This window comes from Oryctolagus cuniculus, chromosome 15, assembly GCF_051225735.1.
Source record: "Oryctolagus cuniculus isolate XC-2025 breed Fujian yellow rabbit chromosome 15, ASM5122573v1, whole genome shotgun sequence".
Lineage (NCBI taxonomy): Eukaryota > Metazoa > Chordata > Mammalia > Lagomorpha > Leporidae > Oryctolagus > Oryctolagus cuniculus.
The window spans coordinates 3,648,031-3,671,973 of record NC_142881.1 but is presented as its reverse complement, the minus strand read 5'-3'; positions in this window follow the sequence as shown (position 1 = coordinate 3,671,973).

Genomic DNA, 23,943 nt, shown 5'->3' with positions numbered 1-23,943 from the left:
GCTGTGGGGAGCACGCCAAGGAAAATCAGACAGCCACTCCCCCGCTGGAGGGGACAGAGACACACCCTTCCTGCTTTTCTAATTGGTATCACTGTGACCGCTTTCCCACAAAGCGGTCTGCAGACAGGTTCTCCGAGATGTCACTGAGCCGTGTGGGATTTTGCATGGTACGAGCGTGCGTTTCTCGCTGCATCCGTGTGTCTTTCCCTCCCTCCTTGCTGGGCTTGGTTTTGTTCGGATTGTGAAAGAAAATTGCTCCTGACCTGACTCGGCTGATCTGCCCCGTGGGTGTTGTGTTTTGGCGTTCCTGTGCGAGCAGCCAGATGATAGCGCTGGAACACGGGGATCTGAAAGCGATGCTGGCCGGACTCTCCCAGGACCGCGCTCTGGACACGGTCTGATCTTCTGTGTTTTAAAACCACTCATTTCCTGCCAGATGTTTCTTGGGCAGGAGTCTAGAGGTGTCGGGGCCCCCGGGAGCTCAGAGGAGACCCGGCTTCCCCGTTGGCCTCCACAGCGACTTGGGCTCAGACCAGGTGGTGTGAGAAGCCCTGCACCGAGGGTAGAATCCGTGTCAGAGATCGCGATGTACTGGATGTCGAGTGGTGGGTCCTGTAGGCTTTTATTTTTTTTAAATAATTTCTAATCTGAACATCAGTTCATTTATGTTTTGGAAGCCAAGAAACAGTTTTATTTTCTCTCTCTCTCTTTTTTTTTTTTTGACAGGCAGAGTAGACAGTGAGAGAGAGAGAGAGAGGTCTTCCTTTACCGTTGGTTCACCCTCCAATGACCGCCGCGGCCGGTGCGCTGTGGTCGGCGCACCACGCTGATCTGATGGTAGGAGCCAGGTGCTTCTCCTGGTCTCCCATGGGGTGCAGGGCCCAAGCACTTGGGCCATCCTCCACTGCACTCCTGGGCCACAGCAGAGAGCTGGCCTGGAAGAGGGGCAACCGGGACAGAATCCGGCGCCCTGACCGGGACTAGAACCTGGTGTGCCGGCGCCGCTAGGCAGAGGATTAGCCTAGTGAGCCACGGTGCTGGCTGTTTTCTCTTCTTTCAAAGAGTTATAGGGTGTGTGTGAGTTATGCAAGGAAGTTAACAGTGTCTGGAGTCAGGGGACCCCAGGGCCTCTGGACTGGGCCTTTCTGGTCACCCCAAGAGCGCCCCGGTCCTGTGTCGGTGCCTGGCTGTGAATCCGGGCCCACAGTAGTACTTTGGGAAACCCTTGGAATGTTCCAGACAAGGGCTGGCAACTTCCTCCGTGGAGGGCCCGGTGACAAGTGTGGTTTGCAGGGTGGACGGTCCATCCCTATGGCCGCCGCTCCCATCTGTTGTAGGGAGGAGCAGGCAGTTGGTGACCGTGGACGGTGGCTGTGTTCCAATAAAACTTTATCTATGGGCACCGAAATTTAAATCATGTAATTTTCGTGTCCCGAGCTGTTCTTCCCCGGCCGTGTCTGGCCATCGGCACACGCAGTAACTGTTCTCAGCTCGTGGGCCGCTCGGGGCTTTCTGTGCCTGCGTTTGGCCCGGGGCTGTGGTCGCCCTCTCTGCTCTGGAGTGCGGCACAGGTCAGAGGTCATTCGGCTGTTCTTGACTCTTCTGCTGCGCTAGTTGGAGTGCGGGAACAGCTCCCTGTCACCGATTTGTCTTCTTACACCACAACAGGCTTTTCTGTTGGTTTTCTGTTGTTGCCTAACGGTCCACACAAATGTAGGGGCTTAAGACACAGCCGGCTGTTACTTCCCAGTCCAGCAGGTGCAGGTGGCCTGCCTCAGGTCTCCCAAGGCCGAACTGAGGCGCTGCGGGGCTGGCTCGCCCCTGGAGGCCCTGGGGAGCAGTGCGCTTGCAGCACCTCCCGCTGCGGGAGCACCGTGCCAGGCTGCTCACGGCCCCAGCCTCCCTGCCATCCGCTTCTGCTCCCAGCCTGAGCAAGCCCTCTGCTTGGACAGGGTCCAGCTGATTAGGTCGGGCCCACCCAGGCGGCCTCTGCAAGGTGGACCGATTAGTGACCAGGATCACTTTACTGAATCTGGTGGGATCACTACCATCTGCCCATCTCACTGTCTTGAGATACACACCCAGAGTGGGAGGGGATGACCTAGGGCGAGGGCCACCGGGGTCGTTCTAGATTCTGCCTCCCAAAGGCTGTAGTGGTCAAACAGCATTTCAAATGACTCAGGCTTGAAGTTTGCTGTGTGCTCCAGGAGCTCTGGAACGCTGACGGGTTAAACGGAGTCAGGATGCAGACTGAGGCTCAGGCCCAGCTCCCCGGGCGGCTGCTGGGGGTTCTGCATTTGCCGGGGTAGGAGGGGAAACTGAGGAAGGGAGAAGTGAGGGGCAGTAGCGGTTTGGGGGAGTCCGTTCGGAAGACTCCATGCTCCGAAAATGAGGCCCCTCAAGGCACCGCACCCCAACGAGGCCCCCTCGGAAACACGCACGCTGTCTCGTTCTTTACCTCACATTTGCCCGTATGTGGCCGTTGTACAAACACTTCCTGAGCACCTACTATGTGCCGGGCCACTGCTGGGCGCTGGGAACGTGGGAGGAAGGCTGGAGCTGAGCCCTGAGGCCCACGGCGGCACGCGGCTCCCCGAGGCTGCCGTGATGAACCCAGAGGGCCTCGCAGCCCGAGTTCACGCCTTACAGCTCCTAGGCCTCCAGCTCTGCGGGCTGTGGGCGAGGGTCTGCTCCGTGCCTCTGCCGCGTCTGCGGTCGCTGGCAGTCCCCGGCGTCTGGGCTGGCAGACGCATGGCTCCAACCTCTGCCTCCGTCTTGTGCGGCTCGCTCTGTGTCCGGCTCTGCGTCCCTGTTTCCCTCTTCCGAGGACACGAGTCATTGGATCGGCCCCGCCCTCACCCAGCATGGCCTTGTGGAAACTTGATTCCAGCTGCACGGTCACAGGTACTGGGCCGAGGACTCGGGCATTCTTTTGGGGGACGCTGGCCAAGCCACACCCGGCGTGCAGTGGGGTGACAGGCTCAGACCCAGCCGGCCCTGCCCTGTCTTGCTGTGGCTCCTGTTCTGAGCGTGTTCCTCGACGCAGCACCCAGACCTGCCCTGCTGCTGCCGCATCCCCAGAGACGCCGTTTCCTGCACAGTCCCCAGGGAATGGTGCTGGGGTTTCTGAGGATCTCACTGAGGGGCTTGGCTGGGGGACCCTGCCTTCCGCTGCCACCTGCAGCACGGCGCCGCTGCACCCCAACACCACCTGTGGCCTCCAGAGGCGTGGGGAGGGCTTTCCGTGTGCTGCCACTTTATTCAGTGCGCACAGTAACTCGGCCGGGTGAGCACTGTGGTGATGACGTGATCACGTCGCAGGCTTCAGATGGGGAGGCGGAAGCTGAGTCAGTTCCGGCCTCGTGACGCCACAGCTGCTGACTTCCTCTCAGGGTCAGCGTGCCCCTGCGTGTGAGTGTGTGCGCGTGTGGGTGTGTTTGTGTCGTTCATACGGGTACCTGGCAGATGTGCGTGTAGGAGTGCATCTGTGCCCTTGAGTGTGCGCCATGTGCTGTGTGCGTGTGTGTGGGTGCTGGGGATTGTCAGGGCCTGGAGAAGCAGGCCCTGCCGCTGCTCTGGGCGCCCTGCCGTGGGTGCCCACCCAGAGGCCCAGCGTGAGGTGCTCTCGGAGGGTGCAGCAGGGACCTGGGATCGTAAAGGTGGCAGGCCTGGGAGAATGTGGACCTGCATTGGCCTCCCCGTGGTGGGTGTGGGAGCCCTCCTGAGGCCTCTCCTCCAGTCTGCTGTGCTGGGCCAGCCAGCCCCTCGGGTTGGCAGCATCCAGCGCTGGGCTAGGCTTGGCTGTCCCTGGGCCGCCTGGCAGGAGGGACTGGGAGCCCAGTGTCCCCAGCGGCTGTTGTGTGTGGGGTCCAGGCTGGAGGAGGAGCTCAGTTCCCTGGAGGGAGGAGAGGAGCAGCCCTGGGCCTCTGATGCGTCTCTGCCTGTCCGAGTTTCAGACTCACAGTGAGCCTGGCAAGTGCGCAGGCCAAGCCAGAGCTGCTGTGTCCAACATGGCGCCCAGTAGGCCCGGGGAGCTACTTTGGTGGCATCGATTAATTGATTACCTATCAATCAATCCATTAAACGAATTCATTGAAGTGCAGTGTAAACATCCATTTCTTCCATGGCACTCACCGCATTCCGGCAGCCACGTGTGGCCAGTGGGCAAGGCACTGGGCAGCCGCACAAGGTGATTTTCTTTACTGCAGTTCTGTTGGACGCTGTGTGTGTCCTTGTCACCTGCGTGAGGCGAGTGAGGGCGGTGAGACTCTGGGGACCTTGATGTCCTTGGCTCCTGAGCGCCCTTTATGCTGGCGCTGTGAGGTCACAGCCTTTGCTGCCGGTCACCCCAAGGGGCTGCCTTTGTTCTTTTTGTTAATGCACCAGCTACTGCACCCTGCACTTTGCACAGGGCAATATGGCAGTAAACACCAAGGCTCACGTGTGCCACCCGCCGTCCACATGGGTCCCACCACGCACCCCGGGGGAGGTGGCTCTGGCGGGGACACAGCAGGCAGGTGTGAGCAGCAGCTCCCCGGAGCTGGCGCTGTGGGTCCCTGTGGGATCTGACTCTGCTGGAATTCTGTATTCGCCGCCCAATCCCAGGCACACCCACGTCTCACGTTCTCTCTTCTATTGGAATAATTGTAGCTCCTTGGCCCGCACCCCTCAACAGTGTATTTTTCCCTGTTGGAAAATCACGCAGGGACGGCTTTGCAGTGGACGGGGACTCTGTCGGTGATGTGTTAATGGCGCTCGCTCTTGGTTCTTCCATCTTCCATCTCGGCGTCCCCAGGCTTAAAGCCGTCATCTCTCGGAGAGCTAAGACCGTGCGTCCTCGGATGCTCACGCGGGCTCTTTCTCCCCTGGAGAACTTGAAAACAGACAGTTTACACTGAGCATTAGCTGTCCTCGCTGACCCCCGGCCGACTAATTTAATTGTAAAGGTCGAGATGAGCTGCCCGACTTTTTCCCATCATGGGAGCCCTCAACTGTGTTCTGTGGTGAGAGACTTCGGTTTAAAACCTCTGGTCCGTCAGCGCCCTACTCGCAGGAGGCAATGAGAGAAACCACTGCAAAATGGCTACTAAAGAATAAAAAACCAGCCCGAACTCCCGGGGCTGCAGTAGGCGTCTGAGGAGGGGGCTGCGAGGTTGGCTGAGTGCCAAACACTGCTCCTGGCTCTCAGGTTGCCTGGGCACGCTGGCTGGGGCAGGCCTTGAAAGAGGACTCTCATGGCCACCTCTGTCCACTCAAATCGTAAAGGACGCACAGCAAGTGTCGGGACAGGGAGAAGGAGTCTCGTTTCCGCTGCTCTCTGGAAAGACAGCGAGCTCCGTGTCTACTAAGAGATCTGTTTGAGCCTTAATGTTAAACCCTATGAAATGAGCCTAAGCAGAAAAATCAATTTCCCGCAAGTCTCAGATGTACACTGTAACTCTTATATTTGAACTAAATCTAGGTAGAGCTAAATAATTGAGCTTGCTTCCTTAAATGACACAGGTGTATTTCATGCCAGGAATAACTCAGGCGAGTGGGAGCTGGGACGGACAGCTCCGGGACGCTGCAGCTCTGCCCCGAGGGACGGGGCCCAGAGTGGCTGGAGGTCCCGCCTCCCCATGGGGTAGAGCTGGGGTGGCATCGAGTCCCTGGCATCTCTCAAACTGGAAGAAACCGGGAGTGCTGTGGACCAGATCCTTGTGCAGAGCTGCGGGTGCCTGCACAGGTGTCAGGGAGGGGCGTGGGGCGCGAGAGGCCCCGGGGGACAGGCTGGTGGGGGGGGAGGAGCTCCTGCCTCGCCCCCTCCTCTCCTGCCTCGCCCCCCTCCTCTCCTGCCCCCACCCCCGTCTCCTGTCTGCATTGCCATGGGACCGACAGCTTTTCACAGCCTGCGTTTTCCGTCTATGCCGTGGGATTCCCTCCTCTCCTTGGGTGGCATTTGCTGATGGTCGCTGAGCACTAGAAGATAGCGGGCCACAGGGCAGACGGAGCTGGTCTGCTGAGCGTGTGTTCTGCTGGTGAAGGCAGAGAGCGAAGCCAACCAGCCAGAAGTGTTGGACTGGGGGAGCACTGGGCAAGGGGAGACGGTGCCCAGTTGTCCGCCTCCCAGGGCGCCCGGGTGTGGAGTGAGTGAATCTACCCAGGAGCTAGCAGAATGCCAGGGATGCTGTGTGCACACTGGTCTTTCCTCCTGTGGCTGCGGTAACAGCCCGGCTACTCTTTCTTTCCAAAGTTTATTTATTTATTTATATTTGAAGATTTTATTTATTTATTTGAGAGGTAGAGGTATAGACAGAGAGAAAAGTCTTCCATCCGCTGATTCACTCCCCAGATGGCTGCAAGGGCTGGAGCTGGGCCGATCTGAGGCCAGGAGCCTCCTCCAAGTCTTCCCACGTGGGCCATCTTCTACTGCTTTCCCAGGCCATCAGCAGGGAGCTGGATTGGAAGAGGAGAAGCTGGGACATGAACTGGCGCTCATGTGGGATGCCAGCCCTGCAGGCAGAGACTTAACTGCCTACGCCACAGCGCCGGCTCCATTTATTTATATTTATTTGGAAGGTCGGGAGACGGAGAAACCTGGCAACTGTTGATTCGTTCCTCAAATGCCCGTAGCACCTGAAGCTGGGCTGAGCTGGGCTGAGCTGGGCTGAGCTGGGCTGAGCTGGGCTGAAGCCTGGAGCGAGGAACTCAGTTCAGGTCTCCCACGTGGTGGCTGGCATCCAAGCACTGGAGCTGCCACCTGCTGCACTCCCAAGGTAGGTGCCCATTAGTGAGACGCTTGAGTCAAAAGTGGAGCCAGGACTCGAACCAGGCGCCCCAGCATGCTGTGCCGAACACCCGTCTGTACATGGCTCCTCTGGCTGCCATCAGCATTGCTTCGTTCCATGAGGCAAGAGGAGGAGAAGAGGAGTGAGGGAGAAGCCAGGGGATGGTGGGAGAGGTGGGTGTGGGTTCGCGCGTCGTCTGTGTTGCTCTAGGCTTGCTTTGGGCCTCTGGCACTCCTGCCACCTCAGCTCTCCCAGGGAACGTCAAGGAAGCTTCCGGGGACGTGACTTGGACCCGCTGGTCCTGCAGCTTCTTTGTTCTCCCAGCCCTGCACAGCTACGCTCGGGGAGTCCGTAGCCGAGTGTGGACACAGCTCTGGCCCGAGTGTCTTCCTCCTTTTAGGGAGCCCGAGGGGGCTGGGGTTTGCAGCTGGGGCAGGCTGTGCAAGCGCAGAGCAGGAAGCATCCTGGAGGCAGAGCACTCAGGCTGCTGTTTCGCATCAGGTTTCCGGAGCTGGCCCTGGGGGCGCGGTACACTGAAGCCAAGGCCCCGCGGGCCCAGACCACCTGGACAGCCCTCCCAGCCGTCCCTGGGGCTGGACTGGCTGTTGGGGCCCCTGTCTCCTCCTGGGTGTTTTCCACAGCTGGGTGCTTGCCTTGCCAAGGTAGAGGACAGGATCCGCGGGGAAGGCATTGATGACCCCGTGCGGATGCCGAGGCCGGTGTGGGTTGGAAGATAGAAAGCAGGAGGTGAAGTGTGGTTTCCCTGGTTCAGGGTCGAGGCTCTGAAGCCCGAGCCCCGCAGTTCAACGGCCAGCGTTTGCTTGCTTACTTTGACTGCCTCTGCTGGTGGAACCCTGTGCTGCCCCCTCCAGGGAGGCCCAACCACACCCATTTCATCCATAACCAGGAATCCAGGGTCCCGGGGCTGCCGCCGTCCCCAGCAGCCGTGTGGGCCCCCACAACCAGGAATCCAGGGTCCCGGGGCTGCCGCCGTCCCCAGCAGCCGTGTGGGCCCCCACAACCAGGAATCCAGGGTCCCGGGGCTGCCGCCGTCCCCAGCAGCCATGTGGGCCCCGCAGGCCCCTCAGCTCTCTGGGCTCTCCCTGTTTTCCCGAAAGGGAGGGTGCCAGATGCCGCTGATAAAGAATCCATTTGGGATTCTGCTATTTCAGGGAACTGGCTGAGTTTGGAGCATTTGGTCAACACGGATGAGAGCCCCGGAGGTTGCCAGGGTCTCTGAACTGAGGCTGGGGCTGTTGGGTTAATTTTTTTTTTTACAGTTTCTAAATCTGGACACACGCCTGTTGGACATATTTGGTCCACTTGGCTGTCCAGTTCTCACTTAATTGGTTGACTTCTGGAGAGCCCTGGGTAGACTTGGATATGCTCCTGTCTTTACGTAAACCTGCACGTAACGAGGGCTCTGCCCCCAGAGGAGACACAGCCCTCGGGAGCGCGCCGACCCAGGTGTTGAGAGGAGCTCTCCAGCGCGCACGGGCCGTGGTCCAAGGGGAGCACGGTTTTTGGCGTCTCTCCAGAAAACGATGAAGAGTCCATGAATGAAGAAGTGTATTAGGCCGAGCCGCCGACATTTGTATGCAGCGTAGTAAATGTTTGTAGATGAAGAGCGGCACAAGACTTTTTAATAAATGCTTTTGTGATGGATTTTATACTAAATCATTTCTTGACATTTCTACTAAAATCAACAGCTTAGATAATGGATCTGCTGTTCATACTGTGCATATACTCTGGTTTGATAAATCCTCAGCTACCAGGACCTCCACGAAGCTGGATTCCCTGTAGACCGAGCAAAGATTGGATGTGGAATACATTAAGGAGCGCAGGGGAGTTGGGGCTGCGCTGGGCCTCTCCACACTCCACCCTGCTGGCTCTATGCTGAGACCCCGTGAAGAGGCTCCCTGGGTCTGAAGTTCGGGCCTGGACTGTGTTGCATAAACTCGGCGTAGGGATGAGGGGGTATTCACTCCAGAGACCAGGGCGTGGAGAGCAGTCTGCAGGGTGGGGCCAGCTCGCGGCGGGCCGTTGTCCTCAGAGTTTGTGCCAGCTTCCCTCTCCGACCGGGCAGGTTCTCCCTGGTCAGCTTCCTCGCAGCCCAGCAGACAGCAAACCAGGAAAAACGGTGACCCCTTGGGCCCCTGGAGCAGCCTGGCCCTTGTGATTGCCACCGGCAAGCTCAGGCCGAGGGGCTGGACTCCGAGGCAGGGGGCTGGCCGCCCTGGCTGCGGGCGGTGTGGGCTTCCCCCTCCTCCAGGCTGTTTCCCCTCCACGTGGCTTCGGGGCTGCCTCCCAGCCTGTGCGTCCCTACAGCCTCCCAGCCTGTGCGTCCCTACTGCCTCCCAGCCTGTGCGTCCCTACTGCCTCCCAGCCTGTGCGTCCCTACAGCCTCCCAGCCTGTGCCCCTACAGCCTCCCAGCCTGTGCCCCTACAGCCTCCCAGCCTGTGCGTCCCGACAGCCTCCCAGCCTGTGCGTCCCTACTGCCTCCCAGCCTGTGCCCCTACAGCCTCCCAGCCTGTGTGTCCCTACTGCCTCCCAGCCTGTGCCCCTACAGCCTCCCAGCCTGTGCGTCCCTACTGCCTCCCAGCCTGTGAGTCCCTACAGCCTCCCAGCCTGTGTGTCCCTACTGCCTCCCAGCCTGTGTGTCCCTACAGCCTCCCAGCCTGTGTGTCCCTACAGCCTGTGCGTCCCTACAGCCTCCCAGCCTGTGTGTCCCTACAGCCTCCCAGCCTGTGTGTCCCTACTGCCTCCCAGCCTGTGTGTCCCTACAGCCTCCCAGCCTGTGCCCCTACAGCCTCCCAGCCTGTGTGTCCCTACAGCCTGTGCGTCCCTGCAGCCTCCCAGCCTGTGCGTCCCTGCAGCCTTCCCCGCTCAGCAAACTCTCCCCTTCCCTCAGATGCTCCTCCCGCAGCCCCCCACCCTCTTTCACTGGAGGCAGACAGGGGCACTCTGCCCTGGGCCTGGGACCCCTGCCCTGCCTCCCGGGACAGCGCCCCCTGTGGGTTCCAAGGTGAGTCTCCGAGTAGGGTGTGTGTGTCGCTAGCTGCAACCAAGGAATACCGCGGGACATAAGACAGATTCCTGAAGCCAGGGCTCCAGGGTGAGCCCAGGCACCCACATCTTCAGCAAACACCTTGTTCCGATTCCGCTGTGAGCCCTGCTGGGGTGGGGGCTTCCTGGCTGCCTTCTCCCTGCTGCCCGCCCCAGGAGGCACGCGGAGGGTGTTTGTGGCAAGAACCAGGGAAGGACCAAGTGTGAACTCGAAGAAAGGCAAGCTGAGCGTGGGGCCAAGGCCTTGCCTCCATTTTCTTGTTACTTTACACGTGTCGTGGCCTCCATCCGGGTCCATTACGGTGTAATAGATTAAGCCGTCCTTCGGAAAAAAATGGAAGAGCCTTGACAGCGATAATTGCCGTTAATATCACTCTGGACATCAGCTTACTGATTGATGAGCTTAGAAAATTTGCTTCTGAAACAACATGAGAGAGGGCCAGGCAGCTGGGTGGGGGCAGGGAGAGAAATCGGCCCTGTGGAGTGGACGGAGCTTCCCTCGAGGTCACGTCCCTGGCCCGGCCGTGCACAGGCCAGCCCCCAGCGCAGGCTGGGAAGTGGGTCCAGCCTGAGCCCCCGCGCCAGCACTTTCCTGCTGATTTCTGATTTCCCTTCCCGCTCCACATGCCCCCCTCCCTGGTGAGCGGTGCTTGGCAGGTTTCCCGAGATATCAAATTCTAGGAGAGGAAATACACACAGGTCATGGGTAAGGACTCAATAGAACCGTTCGCTGGAAACCACTTTTGTCAGGTGTCGGGGAAACAGCTCCGCCTTCAGCTACGAGTTAATCAGAGCGCGGCCCGCGTGGAAGCAGGCTCAGGGCCGCTGCCCCCTCCCGCCTCCTCCCGGCTCACCTTGGGCGGGTCACGCCTCTTCTCGGGCTGCAGCGCTCTCATCTCACTAATTAGGGGCTTGGACTCCCTGGGCCAGGCTCCTTCCAGGTCTCGGGGCTGTAATTCCATCCAGCTCCCGATCGTCCACAGCTGGGATTCACGTCTGGGCTGCCCTGAAAATACTTAGCTAGGTTGTCTGGCTGTCAAACGACCTTGAGTTTGCTTTGCAGCTTGTTTTGAATTTTATGACAGAAGCAGGTGAGGTGAGCCCTCGATTGTGCAGGGAAGCTGGGATCCAAGTGCTTTCTGCGCACGCAGTGATGTGTGGGGCCAGAACACGGCGGGGGGGGGGGGCACCTTTCCCTGTGTCCCTGTGCAGGGAGCCTTGGCTTTGTGGGTCAAGAGACCCTCAGGAGGGGTTTGACTCTGAGCCTTGATTTTCTCATCTGTGAAATGGGATCATTCCTCCCCTCCAGGACTGTGCCGAGCAGCAAATGCAGGGCTGAATTTGAAAATACACTCAGGGTGCTTTGAACAGAGCCCTGTGGGTGCCACATGGCGGCCTCGTCACAGCTGTCCCTCCTCACCTCGGTCACAGTCCTTTCCAAGCAAACTGAGAGGGAGATCAAATTTCTACTTTCAAGGCTCTCTGGGTCATGTTAGCATCGCGATGCGGCACAGGCTCCCGGAGGCAAAGGAGGCAAGGAGACGGCGGAGCGTGGGCCAGGGCTTCCCAGCCTTTCCCTGGGGCGCACGGGGCTGCCGTCTGTCTGTCTTGCAGTCTTGGTGCCAATCAAGGCAGGATGTTCATGGCCACGCGGAGTGCCGGGAACGGAAGGAACTTTTCTGTGGGCGGGTGGCCCCTGCAAGTCCTCGCGGACGTGGGTTGGGTGAGGAGGAGGATGCACTGCTGAGCTCTGAGGGACACCTCACTGTGCCTGTCTCTTCCTGGGCCCAGGATGTCCCGTGCAGCACCCTCCTCACATGGCTGTGCCGGTGCTGGCCTATGAGCGCGTCCTATGCTGGGGAGGGGACTGGGCTTATGTGGTTGAGAGCTGTGAGTCGCTGCTGTTGCCCCCTCTGAGCAGCTGTGTGCCCCCGTTGGCTGCAGCGTGGTCCAGCAGCGGCTTAGTGGGAGAGGCTCCCCTGGGGGGCCGTGACTGTCCCTGAAGTATACATGGTACAGCGAATCCACGGAGCTGGGCATCCATCACTTTACCACGCCGAGCCTGTCCCAGATGGGCACCAGCATCCCGTATGGGCACCGGTTCGAGTTCTGGCTGCTCTACTTCTGATCCAGCTCCCTGCTCATGTGCCTGGGAAAGCAGTGGAAGATGGCTCAAGTCCTTGGGCCCCTGCACCCATGTGAGAGACCCAGAGGAAGCTCTTGGCTGCTGGCTTCAGATCAGCCCAGCTCCAGACATTGCAGCCATCTGAGGAGTGAACCAGCAGATGGAAGACCTCTCTCTTTGTCTCTGCCTCTTTCTGTAACTCTGCCTCTCAAATGAGTAAATAAATCTTTAAAAAATGTAAAAAAATAATTTTAATTTTATTTGAAAGGCAGAGAGACAAGGAGAGAGGGAGAAAAAGAGAGAGAAAGAGAGAGCAAGAGCAAGGGCGAGAGAGAGAGAGAGCGAGAGAGAGTGCACGCTTCCATCCATTGGTTCAGCCAACAATAGACAAGGCTGGGCTAGGAAGAAGTCAGGAGCCCAGATTTCAATCCGGGCCTCCTACGAGGGTGACAGGGAGCCAGGTACTTGAGTTACACCTGATATCTCTGGGAGTGCGCATTCGCAGGAAGCTGGACTCGACGCATCGTGGGGGTTGTAGGCATCCCGGCGGCAGAATCCTATGCTGGGTTTTGAGTTGGCACCAGCCACTTCCTGTGTGATAACGGAGAGGAGGCAGGGGTGAGCAGCTCCTCACGATTGTTCCCACTAGTTTCATTTTCTTTGCAGAGTTAAGAGAAAAACCCTCCAGTCCTCTTCTACTGGGACTTGTTAAGCCGCGGCCTTGAGGGTGGCCGATCAGCCGTGAGAGGCAGCCCGCAGTTGGCAGCCTTAGCAACCGCTGGCCAAGGACAGCTCTGCCGCCTGCACACCTTGTGGGGGGTGGTCACCTTGGTGGGGCTCCAAAGGCAAATCACACGGCATCCAGGAGCCCCCTTGACTCCGTCTGGGCGTATCCAGGGAAGAAATAACGGCCAACCTGTATCGGGCCCTGTAGTGGGGCAGTGGGCAGTGCCTTGCACGGTCTTGCGGTCAGTACTTGTTCAAGGTGACCTCCCCTATCATGAAGTGCAGCGGAGTGGAAAGGCCGTTCCCAGCTATCCTGGGGGGCGCTGTGTAAGGCAGCCTCACCTAAGCAGGTGCCACTTGTGTCACGTGTGGGCCTCAGAAAATAGACGGAATCCCATGCAGGCAGCTGTGCACGCCCAAGGGACATCTGTTCTAACTGGTCAGCACCGACACGAGGCAGTCCTGTGTTGGACCGCAGGCGACCGCTGTCCCTCCCAGCTCAAGGAAGGAAAGAGCAGGTGCACGAGCGTCTTCAGCCCTTCAGTCCGGGGGCCGTGAGGGACACAGTGCTTAAACGTCCCATTCAGCGGCGTTCTCTGTCCACGCTGCCTGAGCCGGGAAGTAGCAGAGCCTCTCCCAGGGACGGGTCTAGACTGACCACCCCGGGCTCGGCACTGGGGGGCTCTGCGGTCATGCCCCTGCATGGCAGGCCACAGGCTGGGGGCAGGAACGGGCCGCAAAGGGACTGCTTGCTCCTCTCCTTCAGCAGGGACATCTCCGCTCTGTCCGTCCCTCCTCCCTGGGAAGGTGGGTCCAGCCACAAAAGCACACGTGGCTCAGAGCCTCCCAAAGCCGTTCCCCGCATTGCCTCGGCACCCGTGGCTCTGCCCAGTGGCTGTCCCCATGCAGGAGGTGCAGGAGCACCTCGCCCCAGCCTGCTCAGCACTCTCAGCCCGTTGTGAGTTCCGTCCTAGTACACCCCCCCCCCCCACAATCCTCTGGTTTGGTCTCAAGGGCTTGCAGAATGGAGCTGTCGGGGTCCTCCATTCAGGAGCCGCCCGCTGGTGACCACCACAGCGGCACCGGGGCCTCCTGAGCCCGCGTGGAACCCATCATTGCCACCCTCGCCAACCGGGGTCTCCCTCGGATGTCCGCCAAGCCCCTCCGGGCAAGGAAGCTCTGCAAAACGTGCGGGCTTGGGTGTTGACTTTCAAGGTGCCAATTAACTCCATCTCCCTGTCCTCCCTGGCCGTGGCGGTGCCCGGCCTCCCTGCCACGAGGCGAGCAATTCTCATCGACTGTCGAGCAGCCTGCTGGGATGATGCCAACCGCTCTTAACGAGCCCACTTAGTGCAGGGTCCCCCACTGCTTCCTGGGCTGGCGATTCCTCCACTGAAGGCGGCGCTCCCAGGGGAAGCTGGAGAAGGTGCCTCGTTAGTCAGATTTTGATGTTGAAAATGTTCAGCGTGAAGTTGGTTGCAAAACGGGCCCCGCGTGTGGAAAGAACGGGGGCCGTGGGCCAGCCGGGGAGCAGGGTGGGCTTTGGAGCCGCTCCCTCCGCCTTTCACTTGCCCTTCCTCTTTCTTCTCGCGCTCCCTGGGAGCCCCCGCCCAGCCCCAGCCCCAGCCCCTCGCGGCTCCTCTGCACGTGGGCACTGAGCGCTCTCCCGCTAATTGGTGATTAGGCATTAACGCATGGCGGCTGTTGGCTTGTTTCCGCTCCTGGTAACTTTTCTCCCTTTCATATTAGCTAGAGCCTTTCATGTCTTAACAAGAGGGGCCGCTGCGTGTGAGATGCAGGCCTACCAGTTGGGTGAGTTTTGAACTTCTGGCTCCCCTCCCATGTCGCGGGGGCTGGATGGCTGTGGACTCGCTGAGGGCTGGCCAGGCTGCTGGAGGGGGCGGGAGGCGGCTGCTCCTGTCCTGGCTGCCCCAGCTGCGGCTGCTGCCGAGCCGAAGGCGACGTCTCTGCAAATTGTGGGGCTCCATGAGGGGTTTGGGAAGATGAAGAGCCCTGTGTGACGCCAGGTCCCCTGGCTGACAGGGATGTCTGCAAGGACAGAGTGTCCCTGTAGGGGACACACATTAGGACATTAGGATCCGCCATGAGCCCAGCTAAGGGGCCCTCAGCTCATTACCAAGAGCAAGTGCAGGAGCAAAATCAATACAGTCCATTAGGAAGAAGTATGGGGCTGGCGTTGTGGCACAGTGGGTTAAGCCACCGTCTGCGACGCTGGCTTCCAATATGAGCACCAGTTCGAGTCCTGGCTGCTCCATTTCTGATCTAACTCGTGACTAATGCGCCTGGAAAAGCAGCAGAGGTTTGTCCAAGTACTTGGGCACCTGCCACTCACATGGGAGACCTGGATGGACTTCCAGGATTCTGGCTTCAGCCTCGCATGCAGCCATGTTGGGGTGTGAACCAGTGGATGGAAGACTCTTTCTCTTTCTCATCCTGCCTTTCAATACATAGAGAAATCTTTGAAAGAAAAAGAATTTACCATGGACTGTGGTCTTGCATGGATTCCTGGGTACGCCCCAGGCTCTCACCTGCAGGGAGCTAGCCCTCTCTACGAGACGCAGCAGGGTGCGTGTGGTGGGAACGTCCTCCGTCTGGGTGCCCCCTGTGGCAGCTGCGTGTGAAGTGTGGCTGGTGCAGGGGAACAGCTGGGGATTTGACTGAATTCCTTTGGATCAATTTAGATGCGAACACCCAGGTGTGGCTAACGGACGATGTGGTGGACACAGCGCGTGCCGGTGTTTGTATGGTTTGGCTGCAGCTGGACTGTGTGCCTCGAGATTCCTGAATGTGCTCGCCAAGAGTCACGTGCCGGAAGCCAGGTCCCTGGAGTGGCCCAGTGAGGAGGGGTGGATCTGTGAGACGCAGGACTCGGCAGACGGTCATGAGGTCAGAGGGACGCTGCCCCTGCGCGGCATTGATGCAGCGCTCCAGGCACAGAATCCCTTCCTGCAAGGGTGGGAATTCTTCAGTCCAGCTGTCTGGTCCTGCCAGTGACCCCGTCACAGGTGCTGCAACCATGATGCCATCTGCCGAGGTGCGACACAGCCGGAAGGTCCTCACCCGAGCTCAGTAGTGCCTGTACCTTTCTCTTGGGCCCCCAGAAGTGTGAGCTAAATAAACCTCTCCTCTGTGTGCGGCACCTAGCTTCTAGCAGTGTGTTATAGCTACAGGAAATGGACTGGAACGTTGGCTGGGTGGGAGGAAGAGGGAAGTACAGAGAAGCAACGCTGACAGAGAGGATGCTGGGAGATGCATTGGGCTTGTCCAGGGGCTGGCAGGAAGCCACAGGAGGGTTAAGTAGCAGAGTGGGGCGCTGAGGGCCTGTGTGGAGCAAGACGTGGAGCACGGAGCTGCAGCCAGAGAAGGTGCAACGTGTGTGTGTGCGTGTGTGCATGTGGGGGGGGTGTTTGTATGGGAGTGTGTGTGTGGGGCGAACGTATGTGTGTGCACGTGTGCATATATGTGTGAGTGTGTGGGTGCATGTGTGTGTGGGTGCACGTGTGTGTACAACGTGGCATATGATTGCAGATGATGCTTATGGCCCCGGCTGTGCCAAGGACTTGCCACTCCAGGTAATGACACCACTGTGGAGACAAATTCTGAAGTGAAGGTGTTAGGGCTTTGTGAACAAGCCCTTGATTGTGGGGGAAGGGGAAAGGAGAGAGAGAGAGAGAGAGAGAGAGAGAGAGAGAGAGAGAGATTGAAGAGACGCAAATGCCTGGCTTGCATGTCTGGTAGTGACCCCCAGAGAGAGAGAGAGAGAAAGAGAGAGAGAGAAAGAGAGAGAGAGAGAGCGAGAGATTGAAGACGCAAATGCCCGGCTTGCATGTCTGGTAGTGACCCCCAGAGAGAGAGAGAGAGAGAGAGAGATTGAAGAGATGCAAATGCCTGGCTTGCATATCTGGTAGTGACCCCCAGAGAGAGCTTCGGGCAGAGCAGATGAGGACACGCTGAGCTTGGGTTGAGTCACCTGGGTTAAGCAAGGCTCAGGTCCCACCTGCAGGTCAGAGAGCCCCGCCCTGGGAACACCTGGAACAGACCGTGGAAGTGGACTTGACCGGGAGTCGGGAGCAGTGACAACTGGAGAAAGTGTTCCCTGCTGGGAGCTGTGGCCCTCTCCAAACACCGGAGGGAAGCAGCTCAAAGCCACGTCCAGGCTCTGGGAAGAGCGTCACTGGGCCGTGGTTCTCACAGAAACCACACGAAAAGCAGAAAACATGCTGGACACAGACGTGCACACTCACCCATGTGCCACGCGCGAATGGACACATGCATACATACACACACACGCACACTCACATACGTGCAATGCGTGGACACATGCCTACGCATGCACAAACATACACACACGTGCACCCATGTACATGGCTACCAGCAAAGGCAGAGATGGGACTGGGGGACGCGGGTTGGGAACATGCTCTGCTAATGGTGTGACAAGGCACTGACCATGACGTTGCTATTTATTTTATACATTGGCTTTTCAAAAGCATTTAAAAGTTCGTGTCAGTTGAACTCAAGTGATTCTGTCTAATTTATCTTTCTTATTTATGCTGAAGGAATAACCGAGCAAGAGGGCAAAGATTCAGCCGGGCCAGGAGTTCCTGGCAGCATGGCTTAGCCAAGTGCACGGCAATGGCCTTGGGACGATGGTGGAGGTGGCAGCTCTGCAGCCTGCACGGCTGAAGGGCTCGAGACTTGTTCAGATTACGTTGAGAAGTGAAAAAAAAAAGCAGGTCATGGAACAGCCCAGAGTACCATCACAGTTTTGTTTCTATGGTCATGGAAAAATTTTAGGACAGCATATCAAAACTTTGGTTATTCTGGGAAGAAGAATTAGAATTATAGGTGTTCGGACACTGCTTTCTCTTCCTGCTTTTTCATGACTTTTCTATTATCTATCTATCTATTTATGTGTGTATTTATACATATACACATATATACATATGTGTATATATACATATATATAATATGCATGGACTTCAGCATTTATCAAAATAAACCACTTTTTATTCCATTTCCTAGAAGGTTTTAAAGCACCCTTGTATTTCTGAGAAATGAAAGGGAAAGCAGGACATCTCTTTGTGTCCTGGAGGACAAGCCAGAGGGGGAGCTGCCACAGGGGCAGGCTATGGCAGAGGTGGCCCTGCCCTGGGATTGGCTCATCCCGCTGGAGTGCCCTACGAGACGCTTCCGTGGGAAAATACAGGCACGCTGTTCCAGTGGATCTTCTGTTCTCCAACAGAAAGGCAGTTTCTCTACTGTGGGAAACAGCGTGTGTCTGTGTCCAGCACCAGCACTGAGCTGGCCCAGTGCAAGCGCTCCGGGAGCCACCGGCTACCCCACACTTCTGCTCGCTGGGCTGGGAGAGGCAGCCTGCAGCCCTGCCCTGCTCCGTGACCCGCTCTTCCAGGGGCGCTGGGCAGAGGCAGGGCCCCCTGGTGACAGGCACATGGCTGACGTGGGACTGGCCACTCAACTAGGTCACAGGACAGCAGTCCCAGGGGTCCTGACTGTGTCACACAGCATCCACGGTGTGATGAGGACCCTCTGCGAGTGGTGTCGCTCGGGCCGGCAAACCCTGGCCTTGCAGGCGGGAGGGTGGATGGCTCTTCTTCAGAGCCCTGCTCTCTTTGGGCACTCTTGTGTGACGGCGGGCGGGGCGGTGACGTTTGGGTGTTTCCTGCAAGCTCCGATTTTCGGGTAAAGGCAGAGAGGTGATTCTGCAAACAGGCAGCCTGGAGGGCCTGTTGCCTGCGGGATCCAGCAGAGGCAACCCAGCCCCAGCACAGCAGTGCTCGGCTCTCTGGTGACCCTCAAGTTCGGAGCAGGCGTCAGTGCTGACGCTTAGTCGTCTGATACTGAAAACCCGGCTGATCCCTGGAGGAATTCAGGTTCACTCTGCAGAAGCTGGCAGAAGTCTGGGGTGGAGCCTGATGAGGACTACGGTGCCCGAGGTGGGCCTCGCCGCTGTGGGACAGCCTGGGGCCGTCTGATGGACAAGGGGCCACTGTGCAGACGGAGGCTGGCAGAGACCAGGGGCCTGTCACGGGCAGGGCCCAGCAGAGGCGCAGGTGGAGCCCTCCAGGTCAGCCTTGGGGCAGCGTGCAGCCCCCGGAGCCTGCCAGAGGGGCTTCCGTTGGTGACGCTGTGTGGTCACGGCCCCAGTCCTGTGTGTGAGGCTGGCTCTGGGCATCTGGGCCGTTGCTACGTCTGCACCCAGGAAGCATCCTGACAGCTCTGCATCCAGGCCGGTGAGTCGTCCGAGGCCCATGGCCGTTCTCGTGTCCCATCTGAAAGCTCTGGGCTTTGGCAGGCCCTTCCTCCCGTTCTGTGCCATGATCACATGTTCTGGGCTAAGCGGCTTGTGGTTTTCTTCGGTAGAACCGGCTGCCATTTAGAGCCATGCCTGTCTGGTTGCAATGAGGGCGTAATTCGTTTAGTACACACCTCCCCAGGGCTCTGCCCCCACTCGGGGACCAGTGGCCTCCACAGCCCCCTACAAGTTAGGCTGGGGTTTTTCTGCCTCTTATGAATTATTTAGACTTTATCTTTAATATATATTCAGATGTTGATCTTTTCATCAATTCAGAAAGGGCTTTTACCTCTGCAGTGCCACTCATGAGGTTTTGAATGCGTAGTGTAGCCCCTTCCTGGAGGCAGATACAGAACTGGAGTCCTCTGTGCCGTATTTGAATGTTTTTTGGCTGTAGTGGTGGTGACTGGTAACGTTTCTTTGCCAGGCATTCCATTTCTTTTAGACTTAGAAGCTTCCAGAATTTTGTGTTCAGGTTTGCTCAGTATTCCTCCTCTTCTCACTCTCTCTGCTCTCGTTAGAAGGGATTGAGGAGCAGGGTGGGAGCCGGTGCTGCCCAGTCTTGTGAATGCCCTTGGGGAGAAGGGGGCAGCCGTGGCCTGGTCTGGGGGGCAGCTGTGGCCTGGTCTGGGGGGCAGCCGTGGCCTGGTCTGGGGGGCAGCTGTGGCCTGGTTTGGGGGTAGCAGGCGTTTGGCGCCAGCTGTTGGCACAGAGAGGCACGGCCTATGCCCACTTTGTGCTGTGGGAAAGGGAGATGATGCCAATGATTCCTTGTGCTTGGTGGAAGATGGAAGGTTCACTGTCCTATCAACCAGCCAGACTGGGCACAGGGACCCCAGCTGTTACATCAGAGGACGTTGCTGGTGTTTGCGTGTAGAAAGCTATGGCATCCCAAGGCCCTGGACTCCTGCTGACCGGGAGGCATATTCAGTCTTTTTAAAAGATTTATTTACTTATTTTAAAGGCAGAGTTTCAGAGAGAGAGAGAGAGAGAGAGAGAGAGAGAGGTCTTTCATTCATGGGGTCACTCCTCAAACGCCCACAGCAGCTGGGGCTGAGCCAGGCTGAAGCCAGGAGCCTGGAACTCCATCTGGGTCTCCCATGCGGGTGACAGAGCCCTAAGCATTTGGGCCACCCTGTGCTGTCTCTAGACGCATTAGCAGGGAGCTGGATCAGAAGTGGAGCAACTGGGACTCCTGCCTGTGCTCATGTGGGATTCTGGTGTTGTTAGTGGTGGCTTCACCGGCTGGAATTGCGTTCTCTCGAGGTGTGGGAGTCACGAGACATTGATTTGCTGTGTGCTGCAGGTGGCCTGGCCACGTCTTTGGTTCTAGTCGCTGGTGACATTGGGCTGTGCACAGAGAGTTGATGAACTGTGGGCCTGTGCCTCCCTGGTTAAAGCGGGACCCTCCTGTGTGTGGCCCACCTGGCTGGCGGGGACGCCCCCTGCCTTTTCTCCAGTCTCCACACAGAAAGCTCTTCTTGTTTTAATGTTGAAAGAGAAAGCATCTTTTTTTTTTTTTTTTTTTTTTTTTTTTTTTTTTTTTTGACAGGCAGAGTGGACAGTGAGAGAGAGACAGAGAGAAAGGTCTTCCTTTGCCGTTGGTTCACCCTCCAATGGCCACCGTGGCCGGTACACCATGCTGATCCGATGGCAGGAGCCAGGTGCTTCTCCTGGTCTCCCATGGGGTGCAGGGCCCAAGCACTTGGGCCGTCCTCCACTGCACTCCCTGGCCACATCAGAGAGCTGGCCTGGAAGAGGGGCAACCGGGACAGAATCCGGCGCCCCGACCGGGACTAGAACCTGGTGTGCCGGCACTGCAGGCAGAGAATTAGCCTAGTGAGCCACGGTGCTGGCCGAACAGCGGCATCGTCTAAGACGAAGGTTGTTGACCAATCTACTGACGCCGGGAGTCAGAGCTTTCTTCAAGAGCCGCCTTGTCTGCGTGGCGGGTTTTGGATACTCGGAACGCCAAGGCTGGCATTGTTTTGAGAGGGCTGACTATGATTAGCGAGGACGCGTGGAGCCATCGGGATCAGCACTCCCGCTCGGCTGCAGCGTGTCACGTGCCTTCGACTGCAGTTGCCCTGCACCGCGTCCGGATGCCGCTTCTGAAGGGCTCTGGCTTTCGTGCTCCTCAGGAACCGGCAGTGCACACTTCACGTGTAATAGTGCTTTATTTAAGGGTTGGCTGCAGTCGATGTATCGATCAAGAGGAATTTGTAGAATACAGAGGCGTGTTTTAATAAGAGCTGGCTGGAGTACCGCGAACCTCGCTATTCCCAAGACTTCAACAATTGCGAATCGCAACCTCAGCATCTTATTTGGGAGTGGGAAGGAAAGGAGAAAAATAATTGTGATAGAGTAATGGAGGCTGTAACGTGGGAGCTTAAATAGCCACCAAATGCCCGAGAATGAAAGCTGGGAGGATTCTCCATAGCTGTCCTGAGATAATGCCCCCTGCATTAGCTCTTTAGAGAATGTGTGTGTAGCTGCGTGTAATTCCTGTTTCAGGTGGCGAGCACACGGGGCCCAAGCCCGGTCTGTGGCTGCCAGCAGCCCTGCACCGGCCAGCCGAGGGATGTGTCTTCCTGGAGTCACCCCAAGATTAGCCTGCAGCTGCCTCTTCCTGTTGGACATTTGAATAACAAACTTGCTGAAGCCACTTAACTCCCTCCAATTACAGGTGCCAAACGGGGGTACGAAATCCCGTGTGGTAATCAGATTCTAGAAATTGAACTTGCAGAAAGTTTGTGCTAGCCTTGTGGATTTTCATTTCAGATGTTGTCAACTCAAGGGCATTTGGACCAATCAATATCTGTCTGTCTTCTCGCACATAGAAAGTTGGCTATTAGAAAAGAGAGGCTTACAGCAGGCTCAGCCAATACCATTAGCCCTAGCCTAAGGGCAGTTCTGTCCATGTGCCCGGGTAGGCACCTGCCCCCTCCCCTCCCCCACCATTAGGGAGGCCACTGGGGACGTCATTTGGACAGAGCGGGCAAAGAGCACTTCTTTATTCTTTCTCTTTTTTACACCCAGACTCCCCCAAAATCAATAAATCTGTTCTTTGCTTATTTTCAGAACTTTACTTCAATATAAGCAAGGACTCCCCTTCCAGCAACGAGCTCGGGTAACACCATGTCAGGCTCATGTGTGTGTGTGTTTTCTTTCTCTGTTCCAATTTGAAAAATAATTGGAAATAATATCTGATTGATGTTCGCTCTCTCTCCCTCTCTCTTATAGCTAAAGATTTTCTAGATGGAAGACCTTGACCCCTGCCTTTCATGATTCAGCACTGGATTTCCTGTTCCACGCAGCCTTCCTCTTCTTCTTCTTCTTCTTTTTTTTTTTTTTTGAACGTTTTTGTGAAATGAAGGGAACAGAGTTCCGCTGTTTAATCAGAGAGAACTTGATGCGTGTCGTGCTCATTGGCGGCTAATCTGCGTGGTGTGGGCGCGGATACGTTTCTTGAGGTTTTTGTTTTGCAGGATCAGCTTCCCGGCTGAGGGAAAGCCCTGGAGCGGTGACGATTCCAGGAAAGGCAGAACTGGGACTTGGTTAGTGGAGGCTCCCGGTAGTGCCTGGTGGATTGTAGAATTTTGTTCGGTTTATTGTGTTTTTTTCCCCCTATGTCTCCATCTTTGTTGCTGTCTCTTTCTTTCCTCCCGTCTGTATGTCTGCCTCTTGCTAGGAGGGACTAATTAGGAAAGGCACAAAGACGTTAGAACTGGCTCTCACTGTTGCACGGCCCTCAGGTGCACCGGCATGGTGGTGGCCCATTCTCCAGGGCACCAGCTGTTGGCACGACGAGGCGCAGCCATAGCTACTGCAGTGCCACGGGCAAGGGAAGAGGCGGGCAAGGCTTTCGGCAGGCATCAGATAGCAACAGAAGGAAACTGTGGACTCCAGAGAGAGCCCAGAGGTTGCAAAGGGCTGGCACAGTGGCAGCACCGCAGCGTGTCCGACAAAGCAAAGACTCAATCTCGGGAAGGGACGTGAGGGGAATGTCCAACGCGTGGTCCGAGACCGCGGCATTCGGAACAGGGCAGAATTAATGTGTATCTGCAAGAAATATCATTAAGATTAAGTATTCTTCGGAGAGATCGCAGGATCGGGGAGCTGGAGTGGGTTTGTCGGCGGGAACCAGCCCTCCGCTACCTGACCCATCTGCAGGCAGAAAGGGCGTCCCCCAGGGTGAGGACATCTGTTGGCAGACGAAGCGAAGATGAGAATTCTCCCTCACTCTCCTGCGAGAGCGCGATACTTCAGTTCCCTCTTTCACTGCGACTCTGGCTTGCTTTTCTCCCCGACAGTCGCTGCAGCGATGGCGCAGGCCTGTTGCCTGGCACCGAAGCGCTCTGTATTTCACTGTAATTAGCAAGGGTAATTTTCTGGCATGGTTCCGGAATGGTCCGTGAGGGGCTTTCCTGTCTGAAAGCAGAGGAGAGCTCAAGGTGAGATCCCCGGCTTCCGCAGGGAGCGCAGGTTCGAATCCAGAGCAGGACTGTGACGCTAGAACATGGACTGGGAATGGGGCTACTCAGCCTCGGGGCGGAAGCCCCGTCTGGGTTCCTCCCGTTGTCCCCCTGAGGCCCTGGTTGGGTGGCCCACAGGGTCTGCAGAGCCGGAGGGCGACGTCCTCTGGGCAGGGCGCCTGCTCTTTAGAGCATTGTGCTGGACAGGCTTTCTTTTTCAAGTGGGATGCAGATCCTTCCTTCTGGGGCTTGTGGTCCTCACCTCACTTGCCTGCCTGTCACTGTGGCTGTCCCATCTCTCCCACCCGAGGGTTAGAAATGGCGCTGGTGTCGGCTACTCAGCTTGGCACCTCTGTACCTTTCAGAGAACTCCCAGGCGGAGGTGTCCAGCCAGATTTGTCACTGAACACAGTTTGGCTCTCAGTATGCGCAGGTGCAGCCATATCTCC